Source organism: Anomaloglossus baeobatrachus, chromosome 2, assembly GCF_048569485.1.
Source record: "Anomaloglossus baeobatrachus isolate aAnoBae1 chromosome 2, aAnoBae1.hap1, whole genome shotgun sequence".
NCBI lineage: Eukaryota > Metazoa > Chordata > Amphibia > Anura > Aromobatidae > Anomaloglossus > Anomaloglossus baeobatrachus.
Window position 1 is genome coordinate 358130697 of NC_134354.1, and position 12552 is coordinate 358143248.

Sequence of the window (12552 nt, forward strand, 5' to 3'; positions counted from 1 at the left end):
TTTGACCGCCAGGGAAAAAAAAACAAATTCGTAGCTCTATTGGTGATGGAAGCTAAAACATACCGTTATTCGGCAACAAAGCCAAGAACTTCATATATTGTAGTTTAATTGAGTATTATTTCAACACCAAGAACAGATTTGTTTTACTGTGGATTGAACGCAGGACCTTCTGTGTGTGAAGCAGACGTGATGACCACTACACTATGAAACCTTTGAAATTCTGCAAAGTAATGGCAATTAGAGACGAGTTTTGACCGCCAGGGGAAAAAAACAAATTCGTAGATCTGTTGGTGATGGAAGCTAAAACATCCCGTTATTCGGCAACAAAGCCAAGAACTTTATATACTACAGGTTGATAGGGGATTATTTCAACACCAAGAAGACATGGGTTTCACTGGGGATTGAACCCAGAACCTTCTGCATGTAAAGCAGATGTGATTTCCACTACACTATGAAACCTTTAAAAGCCTGCAAAGTAAAGGCAATTAGAGACGAGTTTTGACCGCCAGGGAAAAAAAAAACAAATTCATAGCTCTGTTGGGGATGGAAGCCAAAACATCCCATCATTCAGCAACAAAGCCTAGAACTTCATATATTGTAGTTTAATTAAGTATTATATCAACACCAAGAACAGAGTGGTTTTACTGGGGATTGAACCCAGGACCTTCTGCGTGTGAAGCAGACATGATGACCACTACACTATGAAACCTTTGAAATTCTGCAAAGTAATGGCAATTAGAGACGAGTTTTGACCGCCAGGGGAAAAAAAACAAATTCGTAGATCTGTTGGTGATGGAAGCTAAAACATCCCGTTATTCGGCAACAAAGCCAGGAACTTTATATACTGCAGGTTGATAGGGGATTATTTCAACACCAAGAACACATGGGTTTCACTGGGGATTGAACCCAGGACCTTCTGCGTGTGAAGCAGACATGATGACCACTACACTATGAAACCTTTGAAATTCTGCAAAGTAAAGGCAATTAGAGACGAGTTTTGACCGCCAGGGAAAAAAAAAACAAATTCATAGCTCTGTTGGGGATGGAAGCCAAAACATCCCATCATTCAGCAACAAAGCCTAGAACTTCATATATTGTAGTTTAATTAAGTATTATATCAACACCAAGAACAGAGTGGTTTTACTGGGGATTGAACGCAGGACCTTCTGCGTGTTAAGCAGACGTGATGACCACTACTCTATGAAACCTGATGGAAAGTTACTGTGTATTGGCTAGCAGAGCAGAATTGTGACTGACGGGGCCTTTTTATTCCTGAAGGAAAGTATTTTTGGTTAATGAAACATTTACAATTTTTATTACATATTTTACCAGTTTTATTCCTACAAAGGGATTTTGCTTAAAAGGAAGTTTACATTGAATGTGTTACTTTTTTCCACATAGTTTAGTTGTTTGCTTTTGTATTTAAAGGAACTATATATTTTGAAACAAACAGGATTTTTATAATATGGGATTATGTTTTCTGCTAAAATGGTCAATAAAAAAGAAACCCAAAATGGTAGTTCTCTTGGTGATGGAAGCCAAAATATATTATCAGTTGGCAACAAAACAAAGAATTTCATATGTTACAGGATGATAGCAAATTACTTCAACAGCGAAAACGGCTTGTTTTTACTGGGGATTGAAAACAGGACCTTCTGCGTGTGAAGTAGACGTGATGACGACTCTACTATGCAACCTGGGAAATCCTGCAAAGTAATGGCATTTAGAGACGAGTTTTGACCGCCAGGGGAAAAAAAAAATAATTTGTAGTTCTGTTTGTGATGGAAGCCAAAACATCCCGTCATTCTGCAATAAAGCCGAGAACTTCATATATTGTAGTTGGATAGCGTATGATTTCAACACTAAGAACAGATTGGTTTCACTGGGGATTGAACCCAGGACCTTCTGCGTGTTAAGCAGTCATGATGACCACTACATTATGAAACCTGACGAAAAGTTACTGTGTATTGGCTAGCAGAGCAGAATTGTGACTGACGGGGCCTTTTTATTGCTGAAGGAAAGTATTTTTGGTTAATGAAACATTTACAATTATTATTACATATTTTACCAGTTTTATTCCTACAAAGGGATTTTGCTTAAATTGAAGTTTATATTGAATGTGTTACTTTTTTCTCCATAGTTTGGTCTTTTGCTTTTGTATTTATGGGAACTATATATTTTGAAACAAATAGGATTTTTATAATATGGGATTATGTTTTCTGCTAAAATGGTCAATAAAAAAGAAACCCAAAATCGTAGTTCTCTTTGTGATGGAAGCCAAAATGTATTGTCATTTGGCAACGAAACCAAGAATTTCACATATTACAAGTCGATAGGAAATTACTTCAACACCAAAAACAGATTGGTTTCACTGGGGATTGAACCCAGGACTTTCTGCGTGTGAAGCAGACGTGATGACCACTACACTATGAAACCTTTGAAATTCTGCAAAGTAACGGCAATTAGAGACGAGTTTTGACCGCCAGGGGAAAAAAAACAAATTCGTAGCTCTATTGGTGATGGAAGCTAAAACATACCGTTATTCGGCAACAAAGCCAAGAACTTCATATATTGTAGTTTAATTGAGTATTATTTCAACACCAAGAACAGATTTGTTTTACTGTGGATTGAACGCAGAACCTACTGTGTGTGAAGCAGACGTGAGGACCACTACACTATGAAACCTTTGAAATTCTGCAAAGTAATGGCAATTAGAGACGAGTTTTGACCGCCAGGGGAAAAAAAACAAATTCGTAGCTCTGTTGGTAATGGAAGCTAAAACATCCAGTTATTCGGCAACAAAGCCAAGAACTTTATATACTGCAGGTTGAAAGGGGATTATTTCAACACAAGAACACATGGGTTTCACTGGGGATTGAACCCCGGACCTTCTGCGTGTAAAGCAGACGTGATTTCCACTACACTATGAAACGTTTGAAAGTCTGCAAAGTAATGGCAATTAGAGACGAGTTTTGACCGCCAGGGAAAAAAAAACAAATTTGTGGCTCTGTTGGATGGAAGCCAAAACATCCCATCATTCGGCAACAAAGCCAAGAACTTCATATATTGTAGTTTAATTGAGTATTATTTCAACACCAAGAACAGATTGGTTTTACTGGTGATTGAACGCAGGACCTTCTGCGTGTTAAGCAGACGTGATGACCACTACTCTATGAAACCTGATGGAAAGTTATTGTGTATTGGCTAGCAGAGCAGAATTGTGACTGACGGGGCCTTTTTATTGCTGAAGGAAAGTATTTTTGGTTAATGAAACATTTACAATTTTTATTACATATTTAACCAGTTTTATTCCTACAAAGGGATTTTGCTTAAAAGGAAGTTTACATTAAATGTGTTACTTTTTTCCACATAGCTTAGTTGTTTGCTTTTGTATTTAAAGGAACTATATATTTTGAAACAAAAAGGATTTTTATAATATGGGATTATGTTTTCTGCTAAAATGGTCAATAAAAAAGAAACCCAAAATCGTAGTTCTCTTGGTGATGGAAGCCAAAATATATTATCAGTTGGCAACAAAACAAAGAATTTCATATGTTACAGATTGATAACAAATTACTTCAACAGCGGAAACTGCTTGTTTTTCCTGGGGATTGAACCAAGGACCTTCTGCGTGTGAAGTAGACGTGATGACGACTCCACTATGAAACCTGTGAAATCCTGCAAAGTAATGGCATTTAGAGACGAGTTTTGACCGCCAGGGGAAAAAAAACAAATTCGTAGCTCTGTTGGTGATGGAAGCTAAAACATCCTGTTATTCAGCAACAAAGCCAAGAACTTTATATACTGCAGGTTGATAAGGGATTATTTCAACATCAAGAACACATGGGTTTCACTGGGGATTGAACACAGGACCTTCTGCGTGTTAAGCAGACGTGATTTCCACTACACTATGAAACCTTTGAAACCCTGCAAAGTAATGGCAATTAGAGACGAGTTTTGACCGCCAGGGAAAAAAAAAACAAATTCGTAGCTCTGTTGGGGATGGAAGCCAAAACATCCCGTCATTCGGCAACAAAGCCGAGAACTTCATATATTGTAGTTGGATAGCGTATTATTTCAACACTAAGAACAGATTGGTTTCACTGGGGATTGAACCCAGGACTAGAGATGAGCGAACCGGTCGCGGTTCGGCTCGAGTCGGTTCGCCGAACGGGTGTCCCGTTCGAGTTCGGTTCGTCGAACGTTCGACGAACCGAACTCGAACCAATAGGCTATAATGGGAGGCAATCACAAACACATAAAAATGCATTATAAATGTACACAAACAGTTAATAAACATTGCCATAACACTTACCGGTCCCCGGGATCCCTCCTGTACTCTGTCTCCTGCCGCTATTCCATCCGATGATCGCTGAATCCTCCCCGTGACCAGCACTGCCAGCAGAGATGCAGGACCTATCATGACGTCAAAATAGCCATGTGACCAGTCACGTGGCTATTATCTCATTGGCTACAGACTGGTCACATGACTATGACGCGTCATGTAGGACCTGCGAGTGCATCTCTCCGGTACACGGTGCACATATGTGTATCGCCGTGTACCGGCGACATGCTCTAGCACACGGTCGACTCCCCGTTCCGTTAGGGACCGGCTGACACAGACGGTCATTAACGGAGATCACCGTTGCCATAGCAACGCAGTTAGCGGTGACGTCACCGCTAACCGCGGCTCCGAGAGCACCGTTGCTATGGTAACGCGTCTGTCAGTGTTACCGCTGACAGCCAACACTGATCACTCACGGAGTGAAGGCTGCACGCTTCTTCCCGATTGTAGTGAGGATTGTAGTGAGGATGAGGTTTCTCAGCCCCAAGTGATGAGCTGGGTAAACTCCTCCTCACTACAATCGTCACTACTACTACACTAGTGAGGATTGTAGTGAGGATGAGGTTCCTCAGCCCCAAGTGATGAGCTGGGTAAACTCATCCTCACTACAATCGTCACTACTACTACACTAGTGATGATTGTAGTGAGGATGAGGTTCCTCAGCCCCAAGTGATGAGCTGGGTAAACTCATCCTCACTACAATCGTCACTACTACTACACTAGTGATGATTGTAGTGAGGATGAGGTTCCTCAGCCCCAAGTGATGAGCTGGGTAAACTCATCCTCACTACAATCGTCACTACTACTACACTAGTGATGATTGTAGTGAGGATGAGTTTCCTCAGCCCCAATTGATGAGCTGGGTAAACTCATCCTCACTACAATCGTCACTACTACTACACTAGTGAGGATTGTAGTGAGGATGAGGTTCCTCAGCCCCAAGTGATGAGCTGGGTAAACTCATCCTCACTACAATCGTCACTACTACTACACTAGTGAGGATTGTAGTGAGGATGAGGTTCCTCAGCCCCAAGTGATGAGCTGGTGAACCTCATCCTCACTACAATCGTCACTACTACTACACTAGAAAGAAAGAAGACAGAAGAGCAGGATCATGGAGGGCTGACAGGGGGTAATAAAGATGGAGTCTCTAATGTGTCTGTGTATTTATTTCTATTAAAGTATTTTTTTCTCTGTGTGGTGTTTTTTTTAACCCTTTATTGGAGATTCTTAATTGCCGGGTCAAACGTGCCTGACATTAAGAATCTCTGGCTTAATACTGGCTAGTAAAACAAAGCCAGTATTAACTCATGATTACCCAACAAGCCACCCGGCTTCAGGGCTGTTGGAAGAGTTGGATACAGCGCCAGATGATGGCGCTTCTATGAGAGCGCCATTTTCTGGGACGACTCCGGACTGAAATTCGCAGCAGAGGCGCCCAGAAACCTCGGGCTAACCTGTGCTGCGGATTCCAATCCCCAGCTGCCTAGTTGTACCCGGCTGGACACAAAAAATGGGGCGAAGCCCACGTCATTTGTTTTTCAATTATTTCATGAAATAAGTGAAATAATTAAAAAAACGGGCTTCCCTATATTTTTGGTTCCCAGCCGGGTACAAATAGGCAACTGGGGGTTGGAGGCAGCCCGTGGCTGCCTGCTGTACCTGGCTAGCATACAAAAATATGGCGAACCCCACGTCATTTTTTTGGTGGGCAAAAAAATTCTGCATACAGTCCTGGATGGAGTACGCTGAGCCTTGTAGTTCTGCAGCTGCTGTCTGCTCTTCTCCATACAGACACACAGCAGCTGCAGAACTACAAGGCTCAGCATACTCCATCCAGGACTGTATGCAGAAGTTTTTTGCCCCCTGAAAAAATTATGTGGGCTTCGCCATATTTTTGTATGCTAGCCAGGTACAGCAGGCAGGTACGGCTGCCCCCAACCCCCAGTTGCCTATTTGTACCCGGCTGGGAACCAAAAATAAAGGGAAGCCTTTTTTTATTATTTCATGAATTTCATTAAATAATTAGAAAACAAATGACGTAGCCTTCGCCCCATTTTTGTGTCCAGCCAGGTACAACTAGGCAGCTGGGGATTTGAATCCGCAGCACATTTTCCATTGCCAGTGAAGGTAACACCAAGCAGTGGGGGTTAGCAGCCAGTAGCTGCTTGGATTACCCTTACCTAGCAATACAAAAAATGCAGCGGGAGCCCATATATATTTTTTTTAATTATTTATTTAATTAACTAAAAACAAAATCGGCTTCCCTGTATTTTGATTGCTGGACATCACAGTGCTGTAAAAATAAATCTTTAAAAAAATGATGTAGCGCTCCGCGGTATTTTTGATTCTCAGCGCAGATAAAGCAGACAGCTATGGGTTGCCACCCCAGTCTGCCTGCCGTTACCTTGGTTGGCAATCAAAATACAGGGAAGCCCATTAATTTTTTCTATTTAAAAAATAGTTAAAAAAAAAAATTGAGGTTGGGTCCCCCCATTTTTGATAGCCAGCTAGGGTAAAGCAGACGGCTGTAGCCTGAAAACCACAGCTGGCAGCTTTACCGTGGTTGGGGATCCAATGTGGAGGTCCCCTCAGGCTCTTTTTTATAATTATTTTATAAATATTAATAATTACACAATAAAAGTAGGGTCCCCCCAAATTGGATCACCAGCCAAGGTAAAGCGGACAGCTGTGGTCTGGTATTCTCAGGGTGGGAAGGTACATAGTTATTGGGCCTTCACAGCCTAAAAATAGCAGGCCGCAGGCACCCCAGACGTGGCGCATCCACTAGATGCGCCAATCGTGGCGCTTAACCCCAGCTCATCCCGTGCCCTGGTGCAGTGGTAAACAGGGTAATAAATCGGGTTGATACTAGCTGTAAAGTCACCTGAGATCAAGCCCAGCAGTTTGTGATGTTATGGCGTCTATTAGATACCCAACATCATAAACTGTCAGTACTAACAAAAAAAAAAAATCGACAAAAGAAATTTATTTGAAAAAACAGTCCCCAAAACATTTCCTCTTTCACCAATTTATTGTAAGAAAAAAAATAAAGGGGTCCCACGACGACTCTGGACCGTCTAGAATATGGGGGGGAGACACTCAGGGAACGTATCCCCCATTTTCTAGGAGTGCGGACCCTTCTTGTGAGGAGTGTGGGTGCAATGAATCTGCACTCACTCTCCCCGGGTCCACAGCAGCAGAGTCCATGTCGTAATGGTTGCTACCAAAGCTGCAATGCCCTGCTCATGAGGTAAGGGCATGCCTAATCAGGAGAACTACTGTAGAGGAAGCTCTGCTCACTGGTATATAGGTGCTCAGAGGTAATAATAGATAAAATTAGTGAGTAGCCTCGGCACTCTAAATCTCCCAGACTAAGTCAGTAAGTCACAACGGATAGTAATGCAAAATCACTCTTTATTGGTCCGTATTAAGAAAAAATTTTTTTTCATAAGCATATATGTTTTTGTCCATAACAAGTTACAAATGACGTTTCGGCCTGAGCCTTCGTCAGATTGGACTTATCTGCATGTAATCATGAAAAATGACAATAATCAGTATCACATAAGAGTGAGAGAACAATAACATAAACTCGAACAATGTAGAGGTACAATTGGGATGTAGCAAAAAAATTGCAACACAGAAAGAAATGAAACACATGATACAAATGTCATAATACAGTACAAGGACAATATAGTAATGACAAATATGGGGTCAGAGTAGGCTTAGACAGCTCTGGTACGAAAAAGATGTCAATCATAAAGTAACATGTGCAGTAGGTGTAGAGCTACAGTATGCATGGCAGAGCTAATGGGTAGACCGATTATAGAAAAAGAACGGAGAAAAAGTGGAGAAAAAGTGGAGAAAAAATGGATAACAAGTGGAGAAAAAGTGAAGAAAAAGTGGAGAAAAAGTGGAGAAAAAGTGGAGAAAAAAATGGATAAAAAGTGGAGAAAAAAATGGATAAAAAGTGGAGAAGAAGTGGAGAAAAAGTGGAGAAGAAGTGGAGAAGAAGTGGAGAAGAAGTGGAGAAGAAGTGGAGAAAAAGTGGAGAAAAAGTGGAGCACCCTTTGGTGCCTTTCATGTGGCACTAAGGGGTGCTTAGCTTTGTATTTAGCCAAAAAAATGAAAACAAAATGACGTAGGGTTCCCCCTAGTTTTGTAGCCAGCTAGGGTAAAGCAGACGGCTGCAGCCTGCAGGCCACAGCTGCCAACCTCACCTTGGCTGGTAATCCAAAACTGAAGGCACCCCACGCTGTTATTTTAAAATTAAATAAATAATTTAAAAAAAAAACACGTAGGGGTCCCCCAAAATTGGATCACCAGCCAAGGTAAAGCAGACAGCTGAGGCCTGATATTCTCAGACTAGGGAGGTCCATGGTTATTGGACTCTCCCCAGCCTAAAAATAGCAGGCCGCAGCCTCCCCAGAAGTGGCGCATCCATTAGATGCGCCAATCCTGGTGCTTCGCCCCAGCTCATCCCGCGCCCTGGTGCGGTGGCAAACGGGGTAATATATGGGGTTAATACCAGATGTGTAATGTCACCTGGCATTAAGCCCTGGGGTTGGTGAGGTCAGGCGTCTATCAGATACCCGACATCACCAACCCAGTCAGTAATAAAAAAAATAGACGACAAACACATTTTTATTTGAAAAAACACTCCCCAAAACATTCCCTCTTTAACCAATTTATTAGAATGAAAAACAAATCCAGGTCTGGTGTAATCCAAGGGGTTGCCATGACGATCCACACTGTCCCAGTTAATGAAGAGCAGGATGTTCCCCATTGGCTGGGAGAGCAGTGCAGTGACCTGAGCTAACATCAATGGGTCAGCCCAGGTCACTGCAGGGGATGACAAGTGCTGCTGTCAGCGAGGTACATTACCTGCGCTGATCTCCAGCACACTGACAGCCCCTGTCACTGAGTTCAATGACCGCCGCCTTCACAGCCAAGAATCGCGAGAGGCCCGTGACGTCACCGCTAGTCAGTCTCGGGTCGGAAGCGAGAGAAGGTGATGTGACAAGCGGCGGCCATGAAGGACAGTGACAGCGCTGAGGTCGGGATGGCGGGACTTCATCACCGCAGGCAGGGCCGGCTCCAGGTTTTTGTGGGCCCCGGGCGGAAGAGTCCCAGTGGGCCCAATAAACACGCAGACACACACACATACACAGATACAAACACGTACATATACATATTTAAAGACAAACTCACAAAAATACATATAAACAGACAAATCTATACAGACATATACACTGACATACATAGATACACATCATACATGCATACATACAGAGACACACACTGCTATGCTGCATACATACATACATACAGACACACACATACTGCTCTACATGCATACATACATATAGACAGACACACACACACTGCTCTGCTGCATACATACATATAGACAGACACACACATACTGCTCTGCTGCATACATACATACAGACACACACACACACACACACTGCTCTGCTGCATACATACATACAGACAGACACGCATACTGCTCTGCTGCATACATACATGCATACATACATACAAACAGACACGCATACTGCTCTTCTGCATACATACATACAGACAGACACGCATACTGCTCTGCATGCATACATACAGACACGCATACTGCTCTGCTGCATACATACATGCATACATACAGACAGTCACGCATATTGCTCTGCTGCATATATATATACATACATACAGACACGCATACTACTCTGCTACATATATACATACATACATAGACACGCATACTGCTCTGCTGCATATATACATACATACAGACACGCATACTACTCTGCTACATATATACATACATACATAGACACGCATACTGCTCCGCTGCATATATACATACATACATACAGACACGCATACTACTCTGCTACATATATACATACATACATAGACATGCATACTGCTCTGCTGCATATATACATACATACATATAGACACGCATACTGCTCTGCTGCATATATACATACAAACATACAGACACGTATACTGCTCTGCTGCATACATACATGCATACATACAGACACGCATACTGCTCTGCTGCATACATATATGCATACATACAGACACGCATACTGCTCTGCTGCATACATACATGCATACATACAGACAGACACGCATATTGCTCTGCTGCATATATATATACATACATACAGACACGCATACTACTCTGCTACATATATACATACATATATACAGACACGCATACTGCTCTGCTGCATATATATATACATGCACGCATACTGCTCTGCTACATATATACATACATACAGACACGTATACTGCTCTGCTGCATACATACATGCATACATACAGACAGACACGCATATTGCTCTGCTGCATATGTATATACATACATACACGCATACTGCTCTGCTGCATATATACATACATACATACATACAGACATGCATACTGCTCTGCTACATATATACATACATACAGACACGTATACTGCTCTGCTGCATACATACATGCATACATACAGACAGACACGCATACTACTCTGCTACATATATACATACATACATACAGACACGCATACTGCTCTGCTGCATATATACATACATACACGCATACTGCTCTGCTGCATATATACATACATACAGACACGCATACTGCTCTTCTGCATACATACATACATACATACAGACACATATACTGCTCTGCTGCATACATACATACATACATACAGACACGCATACTGCTCTACTGCATATATACATACATACACGCATACTGCTCTGCTGCATATATACATACATACATACAGACACGCATACTGCTCTGCTGCATATATACATACATACATACAGACACGCATACTGCTCTGCTGCATATATACATACATACACACAGACACGTATACCGCTCTGCTGCATACATACATGCATACATACAGACACGCATATTGCTCTGCTGCATATATATATACATACAGACACGCATACTACTCTGCTACATATATACATACATACAGACACGTATACTGCTCTGCTGCATACATACATGCATACATACAGACAGACACGCATATTGCTCTGCTGCATATATATATATACATACATACAGATACACATACTACTCTGCTACATATATACATACATACATACATACAGACACGCATACTGCTCTGCTGCATATATACATACATACAGACACGCATACTGCTCTGCTGCATATATACATACATACATACAGACACGCATACTGCTCTGCTGCATGCATACATGCATACATACAGACAGACATGCATATTGCTCTGCTTCATATATATATACATACAGACACGCATACTACTCTGCTACATATATACATACATACAGACACGTATACTGCTCTGCTGCATACATACATACATGCATACATACAGACAGACACGCATATTGCTCTGCTGCATATATATATATATATATACATACATACAGACACGCTTACTACTCTGCTACATATATACATACATACATACAGACACGCATACTGCTCTGCTGCATATATACATACATACAGACACGCATACTGCTCTGCTGCATATATACATACATACATACAGACATGTATACTGCTCTGCTGCATATATATATACATACATACAGACACGTATACTGCTCTGCTGCATATATACATACATACATACAGACACGTATACTGCTCTGCTGCATATATATATACATACATACAGACACGCATACTGCTCTGCTGCATATATACATACATACAGACATGCATACTGCTCTGCTGCATATATACATACATACATACAGACACGCATACTGCTCTGCTGCATAAATACATACATATAGACACGCATACTGCTCTGCTGCATGCATACATACAAACACACACCTTGCTCTGCGGGGCCCACACACGCGGCTCCGGGGGCCACACACACGGCTCTGCGGGGCCCACACATGCAAGGGGGGACAAGGAGGGGTGGGGAGGGAGTGATGTCCCACATACTGAAAAGGTCACGGTGCAGATAAGGCCCACACAGCGCCGGAGGGAAGCGATGTGCTGGGGGTCGCTGGCTGGCACTGTGACTCCTTCATCTGTGCGACCGAGCAGGACGCCGGGCGGTAGCTCCGCCCACAGATGATGCTCAATGCAGGAGAACACAGTGAACGCTGTGGCCTGCGGGCCTTAAAGGGCCGGCAGCCACAGTTTCCAGTGCCAAGGACTGCTGC

The 12552-nt window shown here is 42.3% G+C and overlaps 1 non-coding gene across 1 annotated transcript; it reads right to left on the minus strand.

Annotated features, from left to right (window-relative positions):
* Window positions 1–386: 386 nt before the first annotated feature.
* TRNAV-UAC (transfer RNA valine (anticodon UAC)) lies at window positions 387–459 on the minus strand. Its single transcript has one exon. It is a non-coding gene; the product is annotated as a tRNA-Val (tRNA).
* Window positions 460–12552: the final 12093 nt, after the last annotated feature.